This window comes from Ptiloglossa arizonensis, chromosome 6 (assembly GCF_051014685.1).
Source record: "Ptiloglossa arizonensis isolate GNS036 chromosome 6, iyPtiAriz1_principal, whole genome shotgun sequence".
NCBI classification, from domain to species: Eukaryota; Metazoa; Arthropoda; class Insecta; order Hymenoptera; family Colletidae; genus Ptiloglossa; species Ptiloglossa arizonensis.
Genome location: NC_135053.1, coordinates 12,722,645 through 12,747,018, shown reverse-complemented (window position 1 = coordinate 12,747,018; position 24,374 = coordinate 12,722,645). Strand labels below are relative to the sequence as shown.

General features: G+C 38.4%; 2 protein-coding genes across 5 annotated transcripts in view; one reads left to right on the top strand and one right to left on the bottom strand.

Annotated features, from left to right (window-relative positions):
• The window catches only part of Pip (heparan sulfate 2-O-sulfotransferase pipe), a 149,417-nt gene that overhangs the window by 37,801 nt on the left and 87,242 nt on the right, over positions 1-24,374 (bottom strand). The window lies entirely within an intron of this gene.
• The window catches only part of LOC143148136 (uncharacterized), a 77,805-nt gene continuing 75,245 nt past the window's right edge, over positions 21,815-24,374 (top strand). The window contains exon 1 of the mRNA XM_076314089.1: positions 21,815-21,915. The gene's annotated coding sequence lies outside the window, so the exon portion shown is untranslated. The remainder of the gene's footprint in view (positions 21,916-24,374) is intronic.

Sequence of the window (24,374 nt, the reverse complement as noted above, 5' to 3'; positions counted from 1 at the left end):
GTATTCAACGATAAACGTTCGAAAAATAACGATTACACGTGCGCGAGATACCATTATTATTCGATACACGTTCATTGCGTCGTAAAATATTCTTCGAAAACACCACGGGTGCTCGTAACTTGAAAGAGGATCTCGTTCGAGAGCTTTCTCGTTAAAAAATTTGCCCGTTCGTTCCACCGTGAAACATAGTTGATATTTAAGTCCCGGTTAAAGTTGACCTTCTTTCCAACTTTCTTTAATGGAATTATTTCAAGCGCGCACATCTGCAACGCGAAGAAAGCTGCACCTCGAGGAGTCCCGTGCACCGCGGACAACGTTGTTCCGTCTTTGTTTATTTTAGGGAAACTTTGAATGCAGAGCGGGCGAACTAATCGCTATCGGTACAGGAAACAGTGCAGCAACGTTGGAAAGTGTAAAGAAGAACCCACTCTCGACAGGAGAATCGTCGATCATTCGAGAACGGATCGATCGTTGCTCGAACGCCATCGCGTTAATTTCTCTTCGATCCTCCCACGAATTGCCCTAAACTTTTACAATTTCTATTTCTCCGGAAGAGAATCAACGTCTCGAAAATTAAGAAATACACGACTGATAAATATTCCCTCCTCGTATCCAGAGAAGTAAAAAAAAAAAGAAAAAAAACTTGTTCCCTCTCTCTGGAAACCTCGGGCGAAAGAAACCGGACAAATTGAAACGTACTCGATAAATCCTCGATAATTTTCTTCTCCGTCCTCGTAACCATCCACATTTATCCCTACAGATTACCCACGATCTATCGATTCCCTCCTTCGAGCCGAACGACCAGATATAATTTTCCTCCTTTCTCTCCAATCTTCGCAGTAAAGAAACCGGACGCATTGAAAATCTCTTCTATGAATCCCCGGACACTTTCATCTCCGTCTACGTAGCAACCATCTCGATATTTATCCGTGTACGTTACCCAAGTAATCATCGATCGTCGCATTCTGCAAATTCTACCAACAGTACAGTTAACCGTTCTTTCAGCGGCAAAAAGAGCACGCGAGCTCGGAGTCCTCTTCCTTGTTGAAACACCCGTCTCCCCGGGTGAGTCCCCCGTATAGGAGGGAACACCCCGTATACGAGCGGCGGCCAAGTCCTCGATGTCTCGGAGCTATCATAAAACGATGTCAAGCGGTCGAAAGGTAAGCGCGGATGGTAAAAAGAAGACACGGCGAGTAGGTTCGGTCGGCAGACACGGTCTCGAACTTATAAGACCGGACTGACGACCTCTTACTCCTGTTTTGGCTCGAGCACGCCGAAGAGGAGAGACCCGGTGACCCAGAACTTGGGAAAGCGAGCCGCCAGCTCGTAGGAACGCGGTTGCTGCAACGTGCACCTCTCTTGGAGAAGGTCTTGCGCTCTAATTGCACGTGACGCCTCGCACAACTGCAGCAAACTTTCATCTCGGCCGGTGGAAGGTGGAAGGTGGAAGGCACCCTCTTCTCTCCTCGTGTACGATCCCCCACCGCTACCCTTGTTCTGGGGTGGGGAGGCTGGTCAAGGTGCCGGGCAGAAGACCACCGTTTCCGGCTTTCCATCCTTCGCGGAACGATCCAGCGAGCACGCGAAATCGTCGATGGAATCGAGGCGACGCGCGATCGCCAGGGCCCCGAAGGAAAGTGACAGTAACCGGAAGTGTCGATCGGACAACGTTACGCTCACGAGGTTTCTATGATCGGTTTTTAACCGTACCCCCTACCCCTCCCAAGGAGGATCGCCGATCGTGTTCGAGGCGTCCTTCCGTGGATTTTCAACCAGACGATCCTCCATGGATTTTCGAACAGTTCGATCGATTTTACGTACATTTTCGAGAAGTTGGATTTTCGGTGGGTTTTTTTTTAGAACTGGATCGATTTTTCATCGAGTTTCGATTAGTTCGATCCGTTTTTGATAGATTTTGCGCTAGTTTGATACACCTTAAATGGATTTTGGATACGTTCGAACCATTTTTGGAAAATTTTCAATAAGTTTGATTTATTTTCGGTGGATTTTCAATAAGCTGAATCGATTTATGGTAGATTTTCGATACGTTCGAATCATCTTCGATCAATTTTCAATAAATTGGATCGATTTTCGACGAATTTTCGAGCTGGATCGATTTTTGGTTGATTTTTCATAAGTTCGATCCATTTTCGGTAGATTTTGAGTATATTCGATTCATTTCCGGAAAATTTTCGATAAGTTTGATTTATTTTTTGTAGATTTGGAATAAGTTTGATTTTCTGTAGATTTCGAATAAGTTTGATCGATTTTCGATGAATTTTCAGTGAGTTGAATCGATTTTTGGTAGATTTTCGATAAGTTCGAACTATCATTGATCAATTTTCAATAAGTTCGATTTTCGACAAATATTCAACATTTCAGATTTTTTCCAAGTTCGATCGTTAGGATCGAAAAAGTTTAAGGTAATGTAAATAAGTAATTTTTACTTCGATAGCCAAGAATTCGATTAATGGGTAACAAAAATATTGCTATATGACCATGCAATCGCACGTGGGCGATTCTATGTACAAAGACGAAACAAAAATAAAGAATGGAATGTTTTCATAAAAATCTCGATTTTTGGAGAGAATGAATTTAGAAAATCGCCGGGTTACGCGATCGAGTTAATGTGTTTATCCGTTGCTTGTTGATTCTATTCACGTCGGTGTTTGTAAACATTGACGGTGATTAACGGTGCTAGAAGATAGTCGAATGAACGGGAAACAGATGATAACGTGACGCAATCGGTGTTTACAATCGTCATAAATGCAAACACTGGGTAATGGATTTTCGAGAACGATTTTATCGAAAACCGAGCTTCTTATGAAAAATTTTTATTTTTATTTTCGATTTATTTCTATTCATAGAATCAGCCACTGCGTTTTCTATCTACCTGTCGAAAAATATACTCCGGTACAATTATCGAGGGAAGGACTAGAACAATTAACGAGGAAATGCTATACTTTTCGTATAATACGCTGCAAAGAACCATTTCTAGTGTCTCTGTTACTAATACACGCGGTTAAAACTAAACTATTAATCCAGTTATCAATCGTGCAATTATTGTACAAGAAATTGTCTCCGTATAAAGTAATTCGAACAAAGTTTAAAGTTCTTCGAAAGCACTGGAAAACGAAGGAAACTATGTTAAACGAACGCTTTGGGTTTTTCTATAACGTGCAATTTTGAATGCACAGTTATAAGAGTCTCTGCAACGGACGAACAACATTACCCAACGTGAATTTAAATTTTACACGATCGATGTTTCGACAAGATATCGAACAAGAAACTGCTTGATTTATGTACCACGGTCTACCGGGATGGCTTGACCGTACGCAGAAGAGGAAGTCCCGGCAAAAAAAAAAGAAATTCGAAAGAGCCGTTGAACAACTTTCGCGTGGTACTTATATTATGAACATCGAATATGTAGGTCGTGATCGAGAGGCATCAAGATCTTCTCGAGACGTGAGCGTACCCTGGTGCGCTTTAAGGCACGCGATCGATTCCTGGTAATCTATGTCAGGAATGTAGAAAGGATTCGTGTAGCTTCGTGCTAAAATTTCATCCAATAAGGATGTGCAGTTTATCAATACGTTTACGATTAATATAAATTCTTGAAAAAAAAAAAAAAAAACTAATAATTTTATATTCTTCCTCCAGGTCGAATCGATCGAATCTCGATAATTTATGATTATTCTCAACGACCGTGTTCACTTATGTATATTATTGGTGAAACTCGTTAACTGTTGATAGAAAATTTTTTTTAAAATTTCATATTTCGATTCTTCTCGTAGATACTCTTTGAGAAAACAAATCTAAACAGTTTCGTAAGAAAGTTTACAGAAATGTGAAGAGATTAATCAAATTTAAATTACATGTAATAATGTATGGTAGTTTTTGTAAAAGAATTCGAGAATTTATCGTATTATTAAAACGATAAAATTTCCTTTTTTCTTACTTATTTGTAGAAACTATCCAATTGTTACACATCGAGGCTGTTCGTTTGAATTCCTTCGGTAAACACGTCACAGAAATATTGATTTGAATTTGAACGGAAGTGCTGTAACAACTGTTCGGTTACTGATGTCATTATTACGAGTATACCGTTTACTTTGACGCTGTTACAATACTCTTGTTGTTACGATAATCACGTTGCTTCCTCGACTGCCATACGCAACGCTCTGGTCAATAATTTCCTGTTTGCATTTCGATTTTTCATTGCGTAATCAATTTTCTCTTCGGCCTCGCCGCAATTCTGTTGGTTTTATAGTCAAACTGGTATTTATGTTTTCGTGCTCTAACGGTGCAGAGTAACGCGAAATGCATTGTCATTTCCTATGAATAAATATCACCTGTTCCGTAACATGTATATTCACTTCGTAAGAACCAGACCGGGTATATTCGAAGTGGTATCGATACTCGATGAAATAATTCAAAAGACAAGAATAGTTGTCCGATCTCTATACTTGGAAAAATGATTGTATTTACGCGTAGATTGGAAACCTAGTCAAACATGTTCGAATTCTGTACGAGGACATCTTGTGATATCGATAGCGTAAGAAATATTTCAGGTGAAGGCTTAACTAGCTCACTCTGTAAAGTTTATAACTCTACTTTGATATCGACACTTACGACTATTTAAAATTAATCGATTCAGTTCAATTCGTAAGATTGATCTCCGATCGGTTTCTTTTTTCACTTTGGATATTTTCTGCTCTTGAAAATATTCAATTCAAGGTACAAATATATTCCCATCAATTGATAAAGTTGGCCAATTGAATTTTCTAAATCAAAATAGTTTTCCAAAGTTCTAGATTTACAATTTCTAATAAAATAATTTAATTCAAATACAAATTTATAGCGAAGAAAACTATGGATTACTAAAATATCTGTTTCTATTAATACAGAAGTTTTTATTAATTGTAGGAGTATATTTTTCTCGTATTATTTAAAATCTACCAATTATTTCACGCGCAGAAATTTTCTTTTCTTTTTAGGGGGCACTTATCAGAAAGATTGGAGAACCACTGGTTTAAAAGCTACCACAGTAGTCTTCAAGTACAGAAGTACCATAGAAATCATTGTATACGTTTAATAGTGTTCGAACATTACTTTCAACAGATTCAATATTTACTACCTATGAAGTAACAACACTTTCAGACCTTGTACGTATTCATTTCAGGTTTCGACTCGCATTTGAATAATACCAAGCACTTCGTAAGTAGGTATACTACAAGTTTTGTTTCTATGGGTACTATTCAGTCTTCTGTCCAATGAAACTTGCATATCGAAACTATTGATACACTTATATATTTCTTATATATTATTCCAAGTATATTCTGATCTCGATTCTAAATTTTTGAATTTTTAAAAAATTCGAAATAAGAAAAGAACGAACCACAGAGTCACCGTCCCTGTTTTACATTTCGATAATAATAAAAAATTATCACATTTTGCAAATATTCAAATACACCGACTCTAATGTCGAATCGTCTCAAACTCCAATACTCTACGAATGAGAATAGATTGTGTAAGCAAAGTTTCTCTTTTTTTTTTAAATTCCGGTTCAGCATCGACTGCTCATCATTATAATATTTTGTCACATATTGTCGTGTCTTTGATCTATCCAAGTAAATTGTGTACCTTGAGTCGAGATTGTCCATAAATTGAGGTTTCAGATGGTGCTTCTAGGTTCTAGTTTCGTAACACCATTTTTATCCGTTTCTTTAAACGAACGTTGAGTATTCGATCAATCGAGATTCTCGAGGGTACCTTGAACCCGATTTCGAGCGAGCGTTTGAAAAATTCGTGAGGTTAAGATCGAAAGAAATGAGCGAACCACCAACGGAGCAGGATGTCCCGTCAGCTTTGATCTAGAATCGTGTCGTGTTGATCCAGTAAACCAAAGAGGTCCAGTTCCGTAATGTTTTTATATAAAAGGCATAACGCCTTTTTGCTCGAACAACACCGACAGAGTACCGTTCGATTCATCGCAACTCCAATCGCGTCTCGGTCGCGACAGTTTCATCGATGATTCTCCTCGTTTATCGTTCTCAGAACCTTCCGAACGTTCGTGGAACTGAAACGAATATTCGGTCATACGAAACATAATTCAAACGACTCGACGGTCCGAATACCGACAGCTTCGTTCGAGCCTCGTTGAACACTTTTGCGCGAAAATTCGAGTAACTTGAACTGGAATGGTAACTAGACTTTTTGAGAAACAGACAATCTTCCGTTTTAGAAAACATCTAAGTGTAAACATACACAAAGTTTTAACTTCTAAAGAAAAGTAAATTTCCGTACGTATAAAAAGGGAGACGCTATTTTTATATATTTTAAATATCACTCAAACTCAGTTTAAACACTGAGAGTACTCGAAGCGACTCAAAGTAAACAACACATTATAATCCAAAGAGTGAATTTATTCGTTAACGAGAATGAATAATTATTCGGGTTTCCCGGTTTATTTCGATCGTTTTCCAATACGTTAACAACACAGTGAAGGTAAAAGCTCGTTGTGAGCAACACGAAGTGTATAAGAATCGATTTACGGAGACGAACCAGATTAGTGAATTTTCCGGTGAAGAGTTTCAAGTGGATAAACTCGATTATTTAAAAAATTCGAAAACCGTGGTAATTATCTCGTTTCATCGTTGACACCGCGAGATTCGTTCCGAGTCGGTGGGAAGTATCGTATAACTCCGATTAAAATGATCCAAACGTCTAACGAGCGTGGTCTCCGTTCCCTCTGTTCACGATCCTCGTGTTGAGTTAGAGCCTTATTCGCTAACGACGAACAAATAGTTGCCCATTATTCTTCTTCGGACTAAAATTGCGCGCAATGCGCGTGCTTTACGACTTCCATTGTCAAGGCACCGGTTAAAAGAAGGTAGGTTTTACAGTCGAAACGTTAAACGGTGCAATTAGCGGAATTTACGACTCGTCTCTGATACCGCGGTACCGAGTAAGAGGACGACGAGGACGAGGACGAGGACGAGGACGAGGACGACGACGACGACATCTCCGCTGTAAAAGGACACCGGGGACACTCGCGCGAAACTCCGCACGAGCGAGCGAGCGATATTAGGCGGCCGATCGCGAATTCCCCAACGGTAGCTCGTTAACCGCGCGAAGTTTAATGACTGTAATTTACATCCGACGCCGGCACAAGGTACGTGTAATAGGTCTGGCCCGTTTCGTTTCCGTGTTCGCGTTCGTACATCGTCGGACAATGTACGACGCGGCTCGTTAGCGGCTCGCCCGCTAATTGTATCGAACCCCATTGTCTGAGTGTCCGTAACGAACGCCACGAGGAGACCCGATCGCGTTAAAACCGACTACCACTGATAGAATTCACGGTTGGGGGGTAAACGGAGCAGAGCCTGGGAAAAACACGCGAACGTCGATCTGCTCGAAACGAAACTGGAACGAACGACGGAATGGTTGCGAGGATCGAAACGGGGAGTCGCGCGCCATTGGTGTCGATTCGAGGCTACGCGGGGATCGGGCGGCCTTATAGCGCGTAGAAAACATTTTTCACCGTTAATGGGTATACGGATCCGTTTCGAGATTTTTTCAAGGTCGTCGGTGATGTTTCAGTGGTGCTGTGTATGTTTACGGTAGTGGGACGTTTCTTGTGGATTTGAAATTTATATTTGGACCTCGCGTGGTCTTATAGCGTGGAGAATCGAATTTTTTTTGATAGTGAATAGTATGTGGATCAGTTTAGAGGTATTTTTAAGGTCGTCGGTGATGTTTAAGTGGCGCTGTGTATGTTTACGGTAGTGGGACGTTTCTTGTGGATTTGAAATTTATATTTGGACCTCGCGTGGTCTTATAGCGTGGAGAATCGAATTTTTTTTCGATAGTGAATAGTATGTGGATCAGTTTAGAGGTATTTTTAAGCTCGTTGATGATTTTTAAGTGGCGTCGTGTATCTTTATGATTGTGGGACGTTTCGTGTGGATTTGAAATTTATATTTGGACCTTGCGTGGTCTTATAGCGTGGAGAACCGAATTTTTTTTGATAGTGAATAGTATGTGGATCAGTTTAGAGGTATTTTTAAGGTCGTCGGTGATGTTTAAGTGGCGCTGTGTATGTTTATGGTAGTGGGACGTTACGTGTGGATTTGAAATTTATATTTGGACCTCGCGTGGTCTTATAGCGTGGAGAATCTAATTTTTTTTGATAGTGAATAGTATGTGGATCAGTTTAGAGGTATTTTTAAGGTCGTTGATGATTTTTAAGTGGCGTCGTGTATCTTTATGGTAGTGGGACGTTTCGTGTGGATTTGAAATTTATATTTGGACCTTGCGTGGTCTTATAGCGTGGAGAATCTAATTTTTTTTGATAGTGAATAGTATGTGGATCAGTTTAGAGGTATTTTTAAGGTCGTTGATGATTTTTAAGTGGCGTCGTGTATCTTTATGATTGTGGGACGTTTCGTGTGGATTTGAAATTTATATTTGGACCTTGTGTGGTCTTATAGTGCGTAGAACCGAATGTTTTTCGACAGTGAATAGTATATAGATCAGTTTAGAGGTATTTTCAATGTCGTCGATGATTTGTAAGTAGCGTAAGGTATTTTTATGCTAATAGAAAGTTTTTCTTTGCAACGGATATTTGATTTTGTCTTATAGCGTGTAGAACCGAATTTTCCTCGACAGTGAATACTATGTAGATCAGTTTAGAAGTATTTTCAAGATCAACGATGATCTTTAAGTAGCGCTACGTATTTTTATGCTAATAGAGCGTTTCTTTTGCAACGGATATTTGACTTTGCCTTATAGCGCGTAGAACCCAATTTTCCCCAACGGTGAATACTATGTAGACCAGTTTAGAGGTATTTTCAAGATCGTCGATAATCTTTAAGTAGCACCGTGTATTTTTATGCTAATAGAACGCTTTGCGTGGATTTGCAACGGACACTCGGACTCGCGTAACCATTGTAGTAGAAACCAATTTTCTCCGCCAATGAATACATACATCCATTTCGAGATATTTTCTAGATCGTTCATGATTTTTTAACCAAAACTGTTTATATCTACGATAATGCTAAGCTTTAACACGTAGAATTCAATTTTAAGGGCTAATTATCCTTTTTAGGAACGTGAAGAAAATATTTTAGAAGTATATACCCTTTAAGGGGAAAAATATAATAGATAGATGCATAATATTTTCAAGGTCATCACCGTTTCTTTTAAACGACATCGTGTATTATTCATGCTAATTCGACTATTCACAAGACTTCTTCCACCCAATTTAAATTTAAATTTTTGTATTTTTCCTTCTCTATCTATGCAGAATGAATCGCGAGAAACAGAACACCTAATTAAGTATCTCTATTAGGATTGAGGATGGGAGAAGGTGTTGAAGAAGAATGCTGTACTGTTCAAGGGGGCTAATATGGTGGGTACGAACAGATCTGTTTCACGATATCTTCCAGGTTATCAAAAGGTCATCAATGTTTTTTTTTTCTTCAATGGAATCATGAACTTGTAACTCGAGAGCCTAATAGCTGTTGTCAAAACGTGTTAATGTTTGTACAAGTTTGATCTTTCGCATATTTAAAAGAATACGAACATTTTTTGCAACAGCTATATTAACTGTATAAATGTTCTAAATATACACAAGTTCGAAATGTGTGTTGGAAGAAAAAACAAAAAATTGAACAGATGCGAAAGTTTGATCGCTTTGCTTTTTTAATAAGCGCGTAATTAAAAGAAGAGCGTACTTAAAGATTAAAAGTGTACAAGAAATAACGCTTGTTTTCAATTTACGCGCTTTTTGATTTACGTAGTTGCTACTAGTATCTAAATAGTAAAGAGCGTTATCAACGAATAAGCAATGTGGAACCTAATGAAAATAAATCGAGTTAGTGTGCAATAGCATATCTTTAATTCAAGAATACCTTTAGGGATGGTGAGTGTAAAACTGATCTTCCCAGAACAGATTCAAAGAATAATTATACACCTCCGGATCAGGAAATCACGATCTTGGGAAATTCTGAAGAATTTAACGTAATAATAACCTAATGAATGCTTATTTTATCTTTCCATACATTGAAGCCTTTATAGAATTATTCGAACAGAAATTGTTGAGAAATTATTTCAACTAACAACCTGTCGTTCCTTTTTTATAAATTTACTCCTAACGGTAACTTTCTTCCAATAGGAAATTGTTTCTCGCAAAATTGTTGTAGCGACAAATACCTTCGATATTTAATAATTCTCAACTCTATCGAATTAGTGAGATCGTAATTAATCGCCAATTATTGATATTTATCAAGAAACAAACTATTTCAAATATTATTTAACTTTTCGCTCTAAAAAAAAATCGTACACACATTGTATTCATCGCGGCTGAACATTAATTGTGACAGATCATCCTCCCGATAGATTTATAGAGTACGACGAGTCAATGGGTTGATTTCTTATGGGGCGAAGCGCCCGCAAGTGGTGCATGTCTTTCAAGTCACCGTGAATTATCTAGTCTTCGAAACTAGTTTCTGGAGTGTCCGGTGTGTAACGAGGTGTCTCACCCTGACAGACCAGAACTTCTTCAGTGGCTGCTCGAACATTTACAAGATTCCACGGTAATGGCGCAACCGTAGAAGGTTCGAAGGGGTTCGTTCGCCCAAAGTCCTGGGAAAAACTGTAAAACGACTTTTACGAGCGCCGGGAACTGCGAAAAACGACGAATTCCATCAGTTTCACGGAATACTTCGTAGAACACCTTGAAAGTGATTGCGCGTCTACGGTGCTTCCATGGGAAACAAAAGCCGCTCCGAGGCGGCGAATTTGAGGTTAGGTTCGAAAATGGCGCTCTCGTCTCTTCGAAATTTTATCCTCTTGCGTTTCGTAGAGCGATGGAGACCTCGCGATGAATATATTCGGTAAAACGAACGAATGAATTGAATTTGCTTATCTCGAAGTTTTTAAACAGCTTTGGTAAATAAATAAAGAAAAACGTTAGCTACAATACGGTAGTTCAGTAACATTAGTGATACCGGAAACCTTGCATAACATGTTCGGTGAAATGAAGGATCAAGATAAATTGAATTACATCCAAGTTTTTAAACAGCTTTGGTAAATAAAGAAAGAAAAACGTTAGTTACAATACGGTTGTTCAGTAACATTAGTGATATCGGAAATCTTGCATAAACATGTTCGGTGTAATGAAGGAACAGGATAAATTTTGTGAAATATGATAAATACATAAAAAATATTGCAGCTGCAGTACAGTAATTTAATAACAATGCACGATAGTGTACATTGTAATGCCAAGAATTTTGCGATGGACACATTCGGTGAAATGAACGAATAAAATAAATTTGTTTACGTCTGAACTTCTAAGCAACGTCGGTAAATAAATGAAAAAAATATTGCAGCTGCGGTGGTTTGATATTATACAATTAAAAAATAAATTTCGTTGCAACTCGGCTCATAGGCATCATCGTTAAACAAATAAAGCAGCTCGTGGCTAATTTAATAACAGTTAAAATGAGACGTAAAAAAATTTGTTTGCGTCTGAACCTCAAAGCAACATCAATAAATAAATAAAAAAATATTGCAGCTGCGATTGTTTGATATTATACGATACTACATACTACAATACCAGAAACCGTGCAATTGAAAAATAAATTTCGTTGCAACTCAACTCACAGGCATCATCGTTAAAGAAATAAAGCAGCTCGTGGCTGACTTAATAACAGTACACGCCTGGTTTAAATATGTTAATTTAGCTAAAAAGAGAAAACAGTCTATCGGTAGGAATAACATTTACCGCATTCCCGATTGATTTTTACCCGACAGCTTCCACGTTTCTCTTATCAAGCGGTTGTCCATTTACGGTTGTGTAATCGCGAAACGACAAAAAGGATCGCGAATCTTTCACCCATTTACCTGTTACAGTCCCGCCGATAGAAAACCCCGACTTTAAACCGGTTAATGCCCCGTTTTGTTTGAATCAACGTGCTAATGATTCTCCCATTATAGCCGCGACCGAGCCCGTCCACGTTTGAAAACCGTGGAACCTCGATCGAAGTAGGACAACCCTCCGAGTGTGAATCGCTCAGCTCGGAATGGTTCCGCTTGACAGAGCCGCTGGTCGCGTTCTCCTCGGTTTCATAATTATCCTCAACCTTGTTTCGCGTTGCACCCGTCGCCGTTAACAGTTTCGAAAACAAATGTTCGAACGGGTTCGACGGTTCGTTTGCGTCAATGTTCCACTCCGATTCCGCGTGAAGATCGTTCACGGATCGTTCGTCGCGTTAAATGCGATAGAACGATCGTCGCGGAGCGGTGGACACTTGTCGCATTAATTCCGCTATAATCATTTTTCAGCGACGCTGAATAAATTGAATCATCTGAAGCGTAATATCCGTGTAACAGTATTCCGGGTTGATGGACGTCGTTTCGAACACGGAACGGATACGTACGTACGGTGTAGACCGCGATTAGGTATTGCATGGCCGATGGATTTAGGTGAACGCACATACGTGCATACACAGAGATCGCAATTAAGAGAGAGAGAGAGGGGAACGGTGTTAATCGCGGCCGATTGCGCAACCGTGTTCGATTTACGCCAAGTTCAAGCGCGATCGAGAAATATGTATTTCGAGGGTAACGTAACAGCTGCGTTGCATTTACAAAGCGTGTACGGTGAATTTATATTACGGAATCTCGAATGTACGGTACCCCGCGTAATGTTTCACGATGTCGCGGTATATACGTGACGCGTAGGTAGAGTGTTCTCGTCGAGACGCGTTCGAGTGTATTATCTCGAGTAATTATTATTCGTCCAAAGACTCGTCTCTCGCGAAATCGTTTCATAAGACGAGTTTCAAGATCGGTAGGAAGATCGTTTTATTTCAATCGTGAAGAAATCGTCTTTTATCGCGAACCCTCGTTGCGTTTCCTGTTGGACTTCGAAGAGCATCGAATCGCCTTGGACATCGACGAGATTGCAAAATAATTGATCGAAGATTGTCCATACGGCGTATTGAATGTGAACATTCTCGACTGCTAATTGTTCTTAGATGTACAATTCTCTATCCTGTGTCTTCAATGTATATATATTTTTATATTCGAACCTCCAGTTTGTCAACTTCCCGAGACTGAAATTTTACGATCGAAGGCCAAGGAAGAGAGCCCAAGAATGTTTCCCGAAGGTAATCACGTTGCGTGGTTCGATCTTACCGTTTCTAAATCCATCGTCACGGTTCTCCGCAACGAATTCCCTTCCCCGAGGACCGTGAGCGTTCTACGAGCGACCTCGTGTCTCCTCTCGGCCGCGACACGTTCGCGAGGAAATTAACAGCAACAGAGATCTCCCCTTGCAACGAGTTCTTGGCATTGCTCGCGTTAACCGTCGCTTCCTCCTTCGCGGAGTACCACCGGGAGGTCAGTCGCGAGGCGAGGAGGACAACCATAAATCGAGGAGGGATCCCTCGGAGCGACGCGCGCCGAGTCGACGGAAGCGCGAAGATGAAAACGATACGCGCGGCACCGAAGAAGCGGCATGGCAGTACCACCGCGGCCTGCTGGAAAGAGTATCGGAATTAATGGTCGATCGGCCTCGTTTCAGGATATGCGCGCACGCAGATGGCTAGCCACGGTGCAAAGAAAAAAAAAACGAAGAAACGAAAAGAAAAAAAAAGAAAAATCCAAACGGGTCCGACCGCTGGGACTCTCGAACCATCCAACGCGGTAACAACATCTCTCGGTATACCGGGCCGTTGCTTCGTGGCCATGGAAGCGCGCCTCCGGATCTACCTAGCCGCTCACCTAGCCACGATCTACCTCCTAGGGTATCACGAACCGCGTTTTTCAGCCCTTTGCCAGCCGCCACGTACCGCGTGGATCGTGTTGCCTTAATGGCTCGGGTGCCGCGAAGGAGCTGCCGGCGATCTGATTCCAATTGCTGACGTACACGCAGCTCCGGACTCCGGTACCCAGCCGTGGGGTACGGCTGGTTAAGATCTAATAAATAGGGGCCTCGATTGGACGGGGTACGATTGAACAGTAGAAAGATACCGGTATCGCCGATACGGAGTGTATCGTACAGGGTGTTCCAGCTAGGTGAGCGGGAAATTTATGTAGAGAGGTTTCGTGGGGAATACTTCGGGGATCAAATGTAGTGGATCGTATTTGAACGTTGTATATCATATTTAGGGTATTGTATCATTTTGTATGTCATATTTAGGGTATTGCATAATACTGTGTATCATATTTGGGGTATTGCATCGTACTTATATCATATTTAGGGCATTGTATTATACTTATATCATATTTGGAGTATTGTATTATGTTGTATATCACTTGTAGGGCATTGTATCATACTTATATCATATTTAGGGTATTGTATCATACTGTATATCATCCTTAGGGCACTGTATCATACTGTACATCATACTTAGGGCATTACCATATTGTATATCATATATAAGGTATTTTAGTGTAATGTATATCATATTTATGGTATTGTATCATATTGCACATCATATTTAGAGTTTTATCATATTGTATATCATATTTAGGGTCACATACAGGATATATTACTTGCGCTCGATATTGAGGGTTATGTGCTAGCCATTGTGAATGTTACAAACTGTCTATGATCATTTGAAGATTAATGTATTTTTATTGCGCTGTTATTACGAATCGTTAATGTTTTTTGACCGTAGGATATTACTTATTAAGATCTAATGGAGCATCGATAGACGAAGAAAGACGGAAGAATGGAAAAAAAAACTGATATTGTTCATACAATGTAAAAGGTGTATTGTAGAGCACAAAATTTTAGTGATTTGAAAATCGAAAGTGTCGTACACATTGTGGGTATATTGTCACCAGTAACGATCTCAACTTTGAATGTTACGATACACGCCAGCTATCGACGAGGCTAGGAACTATAAACTATAAACTACTTACGAGTATTGATAGTGTCTTATTTATATGTCGCCTCATTCGCGAACGCATTAATGTCCTTCGCGCTGCGAAGAAGCTATCGATGATCTTTACGATGAAAGATTCGGAAAAAAACTGGTAACCCCATTAACATAACATATATTTACAATATATCCCGCGAGACGATCATTAATTTATCTAGCACGTTCGACGGGTTATTGTGAACTAAAAATTATATACACACACTGGATTTCTTTCCATTCGTTATTCAGATAATCGTTGCTCGGTACCAAGATGCTCACTCTTACGGTATTTGCTAGCTATTGATGAGGCCATAAACCGTCTTCTATACTTTTATGCACTGGTCGAGGCACCTGATTTGCAATGCATTAATGTCTTTGGCGTTGTGAAGAACCTGGCGGCAATCTGATTCCAATTGCCGATGTACATGCAGCTTGAACGTAGATCGAGAGTTATAAAGCGTCTTCTTGGTTAATATCTCGTAATAGGAATCTAGATAAATGTACACACGCGTACATATGTAGCCAGTAGCTAACATATATACGATAATACATATACACACACATTCATCTAGTAATTTTGACAGGTGTAGGTAAACCAAAAGTGTCGTGTACACTGTGGGTCTATTTTCATCTGTCATTGAGATAAGCGTTGCTCGGTCTCGTTGCCAAATGTTGCTGTATATATGCATCTAGGTATGTAGGAGGACATAAACTATTTACGACTTCTACTTACAAAGAATATCCACTAAGTGTTCAACGACCATTTTAGCGAAACTTTGCGAGCAATTTTTAGCCATCGAAATTCAAATTTGGGAGATGAAATTACCCTCGAAAAATGCACTCTTCTGATGCAATCGCTTCCTTCTCTATTTAAACAAATATTTCGTATTTTTCTACAAAATTTCATTACTTGTCTCTAAGGTAACATTGATAGCGATACATAAAAATGGTTATAAAATAGAAACGCTCGTTTCGGTACTCCAAGGACTATACTTCGAATAAAGTATTATATATTGAACAGAAGAATTCGTGCAACGAAATATGGCCGTCGTTGAGCTTGCTGTTCCAACTCCTCGTAACGAGCCTCTTAATAGAGTTGTAAATGTTTTATTAACTAAGCTATTACTGTTCAATATTCCACCATTAACCTGTCTTTCAATTATTCAAAACTACCCCACAAATGGACTCCTTCCTCAATTAGGAATCGAACTCATCTGCATAATAACAGACGACGTGCATCTGTGCAACTTTGTATCATCAACTTCCGGGTGTGCACCGGCATTACGACAGATACGATCTACTTCTGATCCACTTTAATCGTGACTATCAGATTTCTCCTCGGGTAAAATGAAAACCTCGTTGCTGTCTCCCGATGGGATCTTCTCTAAATTCGATACGATTTCCCTTGTTTCGCAGGAAATGTCTCGATGATAGATGCTTGGAAACGCGAGTGCTACGTTTCACCGAGACAATACCGTGGAGAATAATAACCAAGCATTCGAAAAATGAATCGTCGTCTATCTTGAGATAAAACACTGTATCGAAAAGCATCGATGGTTTGGAAACCATCTTGGAGAGGTCTCGATATCAATTTTTCTAATTTTCCTAATTTTTCCACCGACACGAAAAATCTTTCCACTTTGTCGACTACAGTAACGTTGCTGCAAGTTGAATTCTTGTGTTCCTTTTGTAAATCGACATTCGCAAAGTAAAGTTCAGGAATCGAAACGTAAAATTAAACATTGTTCGATAATAGCTTTGTGTATCAATTTTTATCATTTTCTATCGAATCTACCCATTTTATTTACTTAAGCAACGCTGTTGCAAGGTAAATCGATCCTTGTGTTTCTTTTGTAAATCGACATTCGCAAAGTAAAGTTCAGGAATCGAAACGTAAAATTAAACATTGTTCGATAATAGCTTTGTGTATCAATTTTTATCATTTTCTATCGAATCTACCCATTTTATTTACTTAAGCAACGCTGTTGCAAGGTAAATCGATCCTTGTGTTCCTTTTGTAAATCGACATTCCCAAAGTAAAATTCAAGAATCGAAACGTACACTGATCATTGTTCGATAATAGTATTCTACACCAATTTTTCTAATTTCTCTACTGACCCTAGCAATTTTCCACCTCGATTTCAGCAACATTGCTGCAAGTTAAATTCTTGCGTTTCTTTCGTAATTAAATCGACATTCCCGAAGCGAAGTATCACACACTAAACACTTGCTATCATACACAGTATACAATACTATCGTACACCAATCGTTCTAATGTCTCTATTTATCTAAAATATCTCCCTATCCGAACAGCAACAGCACCGCTGTTAAAAAATGAATTCTCGCGTCCCTTCGATGAATCAACATTCCCTTAACGATGTTTAAAAATCCAGAAACCGATCGTTTAATAGCACTTCTCGCCATAAAACGATATTAATGTCGTCGTAAAACGGTCGTTTATGAACATTTTCACGCAACGATCGCGCAACATCGTAGTCTCGCGATAATGTTTAATTAATGCGAGCAAATGGAAATCCACGGAGCAAAAACAGCGTAAGTAGCAAAGGATAACCGTAATCCGTATCGAGGAGCAAGCGCGACAGGTGAATGTCTACCTTTAGTAAAATGTTTATCTCTTTATCCGTGCGCGTTAATATTCAGAAACTATCCGCGAGCGGATATCGTATGTTCCTAGCCGATAGTTAACGCGACGTCTTTGTCAATTTTCATTCAGCGTCGAATCCAAGAAATAAAAGAATGAAAATGTTCGAGGAGCGAGCGATTGCCCTGAAAATAACAGAGACATCCCCCAGTATCGTCACGTGGATGATATTTTCGTTAAAAATACGTTGCAAACGACGTAGCCAGAGGGGGACAGGTGAATGTGGATCTCTTACATCCAGTTTATAACGATCGATGCAAGAGCCGTGAACGAAGCACCATTTCCAAGCTCGTTGTCAGAATTATTAGGTTTCGATCAGATTGCTTTCCGCGCAGCCTCACTTCCTGGATCGGCGTTGGTCCTTCAAGGACTCACTTCCTTGTTTCTTCAGCCTCGAGGAAAATCGCCTCGTCCTCCTAATTAATCACCAACGAACGTTCGCGTTCAATACGTTTCAACTAACGGCGAGAGCGAACTGTAACGAGGCATTGAGGCATCGGCGACCGTCCATGAACTCTCAGGCTCGGCAAAACAAATACCGGTAACAACCGCCAACAAATGATTTGCTAATAATTGAAGAGAGATCGTGAGAAATGTGAAACCACAGGTGTACCGGGTGTACCGTAGAATTTAGACACATTTGGAGCGGATGGAATTTTGTTACTACATCGAGGACACCGACGCGACCAATAGTTGCGAAATTTTGTTTAGATTGAATTAATTGTATTGTACGTGTATTTTCTTGTTCCTCGATTAACACTGCGAGCATCTTGGAGATCTGACTTTGTGGGTGGTGTTGGTGGAAGTGGGCTTAGGTTTCATGGAATGTTCCTTATTAATGGGGAATTTTATGTCTTGCGTAAGATTTTGTTTTTTTTTTTAATTTTTGGTGGTTAGGCGTATTTAGGAATAAAAATAAATTAACTTTTCGTGATGTTACATATTTCTCTGTTTGCATCGGTGTATTCAGAACTTTGCGAATATTGGAATAAAAAGTATTGAATGTTGAATACAATGGGAATGGGGAATTTTGTGCCTTGCGTAAGATTTTGTGTTTTTTTTTTTTTAATTTTTGGTGGTTAGGTGTATTTAGGAATGAACATAATTAACATTCTGTGATGTTACATATTTCTTTGTTTGCATCGGTGTATTCAGAACTTTGCGAATATTGGAATAAAAAGTATTGAATGTTGAATACAATTTTTTTGTAATTTTTTTACAAAGAAGGAGAAGGTATAGTGTCTACTTGATATTCCAATGATTACGCTATTGAAAGCTTCTTAACTTTTTTGTGCTCACGGTATAGTTTGGAAATAGATTCTTAATCATTTTGAACTCGAAAAATAGTTCCAAAGAAAAGAGAAGAGATTCAGTTTTTAATCGTGGATAATTTATCGTAACAACTTTGGAAATTGGATTTAATTTTACTAGTATTTATCAATATCGAAACTTTCGATCGACATATTGTGGCACTTATGTGTGTAAGGACGAAATTATGAGAAATTTTCATTTTACACAAGGACGATCAATGTAATAATGGACTCGCAAATTTGTAACGACAATTGGAGTCAACATTATAAAGGAAAAATATGTAAATACTGAAAGTAGGTAATACCATTTCTTATAAATACTATTTCTTGAATAAATACTATTAGACGAATAGTCGTGACTGTTCTTCTTTTCAGTACATATTAAAATGGACGAAATTTTTGTATTTTGAACCAGTGAAATAACCTTGCCCTATTACTCTGACGCCCTAAATTTTGTAACACACCTTATGTAATACAGCTCTTCGTATTAACATAATTGCAAGTGTTGATACCATGGGTTACGAGATACACGAGTCTTACGCTTGATAGCATGGACGTTGATCGTCCATTACTACTTACTTAATAGGTTGTTCGTGCGTTAATTAAAACTGAACAGATCCCGGTTAAGAACAACTTCATTAATTTTCAATGTTTCTGTTGCTGTCGATGATAACCTCGACGCGAATTGAAATCTAATGCCTTGTAAGTTCAAAATGTAGCAACATACGGGTATCAACGGGTTAATTGCCTTGCAAGTGATTCAACGAGATCTCGTTGATTAAGCTCACACTTTCACCTCTTCGTCGAATCCTTGCAAAATGGAGAAACAGTTAAGAAAGACGAACGGGACGAATAAAATTCGATTTCGCTTTTTCTTTATCAGAGAAAATGAAAGAGAAGTTTATTCAATTTTTTTTATCGTGAAATTTAATTCTTTCGTAAAATATATTTAGAATATTTTTCTACAATGTGTACGAATAAAGAATAGACGCCAAAAGTATTAAAAAGAAAGCTACAAGAACCATCGTTATTTACGGATCGATTTTGTTCCAAATGTAATCAGAACTCGACGTGGAAATATAAAATTTGAATATTAAAAAGCAATCTTTTCCCTTAATCGTCTAAACGTGATCAGAGCGTTCTAAAACGTGTTAGATTTTTAAACAAATTTTTTCGACGATCTTCGCGATTGGAATGCGTTCGTTCCTTATAGGTCGGAGACTGAAAATGGAGCCGAGCGGAAGTCTTGGCAGTTGATTGTCCCGATAAAAGTAATTTTTGCAATAATTGGGCTGAGAACAGAGTGGTTTCTGACAGACTCTTATGATGGACTCGTATTACACGTTATTATATTGACGATAATTACGAACTGGATATTCACCACTAGCGAGCTTCACGATTAATAGAATATTGTGCAATTAATTTAACACAATCCTTTATAATTTAAGCAATTTTTTTAAGCCATCTACGTTCCCCTATAATTAACATCGTTACACAAAGAATTCGTGAGTCCGCGCAACGATACGTGTTTAGATTAAACGCGTAGAAACCAGGTGTTCGCCGGAGTGGCGATTGCTATAACGGTGATGATCGACGTGTTGTAAAAGTGTGTCAATTTCAATAACCACTAGGAACCCTTGAAAATTGATTTTTACTGTTATTCGAAATAAACGAAGATTTTAACTTCGACGCGAGGAATGAATATCGTTTCGTGGATAATGTGAATCTGAAATTTCTGGAACTATAGTGATCGAAAATTGACGTTTCGATCGATTCGAAAATCCTATTTAATTCCATAGCGTTTTCGATTTTACTTTCTTCTCCTTTTCGAGCCGTGTTAAAATATAATATTCGAAATTACCTTATTATTCGATAGGCAGTTAGTAGTATTTTTACGATCGATATATTTTAAATAATAGAACATTTTATATCACAGTTCATCAAACTGGAACAGATCGCTCGAAAAGGAGAAAAAATGGAACGTAGTTCTGTTAAAAGGGTTTTATATTCAGAAGTATAATTAAATTAACTGTACCTATAGTTATATTAACTACACCTATAATTATATCAGCTATACCTATAGTTATGTTAACTATGCCAATTACTTATCTATGATAAGTACAGTTACATATAGGTACAGTTTATCAACTATTCACTTCACTCATAGTTATATCAGTTACTCCTACAGTTATGTTAATTGTACCTACTACTTATCTACAATAAGTACAGTTACATATAGATACAGTTTATCAACTATCCACTTTACCCACAGTTACATCAATTACTCCTATAATTACATTAATTTTACCCATTACTTACCTACGATAACTACAGTTACACATAGGTACAGTTTATCAACTATCCACTTTACCCATAGTTATATCAGTTACTCCTATAGTTATGTTAATTGTACCTACTACTTATCTACAATAAGTACAGTTACACATAGGTACAGTTTATCAACTATCCACTTTACCCATAGTTATATTAATTTTACCCATTACTTACCTACGATAACTACAGTTACACATAGATACAGTTTATCAACTATCCACTTTACCCATAGTTACATCATCCATACCTACAGCATGTTAACCATGCCCGTTACTTATCCACGATAAGTACACCTACATACAAACACAGTTTATACACACAGATACAGTTCATATCCTCTAAAATGACGAAGAATCGTAACCAATGGTGATGGTGACTCTTGATCGCGAACAATCACCGATTCCCCTCTCTTTGCGCGGTCGGTGTACCCCGCTTATAGATCGCGCGGCGCGGCGCGGTCTCGATCTTGACCGCGAAATGTGCCCGCTACGTGGCGCGCGATGGTGTTACGAAATACACCGGCCCCGTTTCAACGATAACGCAGAATGGAGTGTACTTGGAATTGCAAAGCAATCGCCGCGGAGCCATTTCCGCGAAGCGTGTGTCGTTTGTCAGATCGCGGACCCGCCGGAACGTTGGACCATCATTCGTGATCTTGATTCGTCGCTAGGTAGGCCCGTATGGTTACTTTTGGAATTGCAAAGCCGCGATTGTCCGTTTCCACGAGCCCCGGTATTCGCGATCGTTCTATGAAAACGGAACAATGCGATTCTCAACGATTCTTAACGTTCTTTGTGTCCCTGTTGCCTGACTTCCAGGAGAACGTCATTTCATTTTTACTCGCGGAACAATATACAGGGTGTTGCATCGTTAACGAACGCTCGGAACGCATATCGGAGATTATTTACTTTGGTTGATGAACAAACGATTTAATGAATAAACGACGATTGTTAATCTCGAGCTATTACGATTCGGTTTGTTTCTTTTGCTCGAGCTTCTTTTTCTTGTTATTGCGTTTGATTGTTTCTCTTTGCAAGTTGACGTTATTTTCGCTTCTGGTATTGCAATTTCTCTCGAATGTTTACGATTGTAACTTCACTTTCACATTCACAGATCATGAAATTATATTTATTTCGAAGACGTCGATTATTCCGAACGTGTCGTTTATTACGAACGGTGAATCGTACGTGGAAACTTTATGAAATATTTTTTTTAAGTATTGAAAACATGTGATAAATATCGTTGAAGGAAATAGAAAGTAGAAAACGGAATAATTGGCGTGTAGCTGTCCTTTAGCAATCTCTGAAATCAGAAAAAGAATTTCTGTATCTCTGGTTTAGATATCTGCAATTAGTTTGTCTCGGTATGGCGTTGCAATCTGTCGTACTTGGCTTGAGTCAACGACCATGAAAATATCGTTGAAAGTGGATTCGATTAAACAATAGAAACGCGATTCATCTTCGTGTTAGACAACGGAAAGTTAAATCGAATGGTTTGTGGGATGTTGTTCTTTAATCCGAGAGAAAGTGAAACCACAAATTCCATTGAGGAAGATGAATGAAACCTTGAACTTGAAACATTGATTAAGTATGAACGAACAATGGGAACTTTCACTTTTTTTCCCCCGGTTAAAACATTTAATAAACTCGAATTACAATAAATGGAGTCTTTCAACTATCAATCACGAAACAAATTCTCGACACTCGTACTTGAACACCGAGTGTTCTAAGTATCGTTTACTGGTGTCGATCAGAGTTCTTCTACGATCGAGTGTTGTATCATTTTCGTGTAAACAGAATCGAGTAATTATAATTTTTCAATTTGTGCAATTTCTGTCATTTCATCGTGCAATTACACGACGCAGAAACATCGGGGTCGAGAAAGCAACGATGCTAACATCGATCGAAAGTCGAAGCGAATAAAAATTTATTTTCAATATTCGCGATACCGAATATCCAAGAAAATATTACAACAACGATTATCGATGTCACGATACCTCCCGTGGCTGAGGTACTTACGATAGTTCCCCCATGAAAGGGACACCCATAAAGTATTCTCGATCTTCAACTTGACTATGAGGAAGTCACGTCGTGCATTCCATGTAGACACGCTAAGAATTATGTTGGCTTACAAATAATGGCCAACAGAAACGGAAACAGTGAAACATTCTTATAATTCCGGAACGATCGAACGTTTATCACAAACTTTGAACAATAGCGAAGTGATAATTTCTATAGCGATAAGGAACAACAAAGATGTCCACACGGTTTCAGAGATTACCGATCGTACCGTGAAATAATAAAAATTGTCAGGTTCGTTACATTTACGTTCGATTACGTAATATTAAGAAGCTACGTTGCTTTCTACTTTCGTTCATATCGTATAAATATTAAACGAACTTTCGTCAGCGTTGAAAGAACGGTAAGATCTCGCGAGAAGAAAATTCTCTGCCCGCGTGAAATTACTTAACGGTAAGAAAGATTGATTTTGATCGCGGTACGATTAAATTCGTGATTATTAATCACGATTGAAATTTCAATTCTAATTTTCGAACAAAGTCATTTCTAATTCGTGATTATTAACCGCGATTATAATTTAAATTTAAATTTTCAAACAAAGTCATTTCTAATTCGTGATTATTAACCGCGATTATAATTTCAACTCTAATTTTCAAACAAAATTATTTCTAATTCGTGATTATTAACCGCGATTATAATTCCAATTGTAGTTGTCAAATGAAATCATTTTTAATTCGTGAGTAGTAATCGCTATTAAAATTTCAATTTTAATTTTCACACGAAATCATTTTTAATTCTAAATTATTAATCGCGATTAAAATTTCAATTCTAATTGTCAAACAAAATCACTTTCAATTCATAATTACCGCGATTAAAATTTCAATTCTAAGTTTCAAACAAAATTTCAATTTCAATTTTCACACGAAATCATTTTTAATTCTAAATTATTAACCGCGATTAAAATTTCAATTCTAATTGTCAAACAAAATCATTCTTAATTCATAATTACCGCGATTAAAATTTCAATTCTAAGTTTCAAACAAAATTTCAATTTCAATTTTCACACGAAATCATTTTTAATTCTAAATTATTAACCGCGATTAAAATTTCA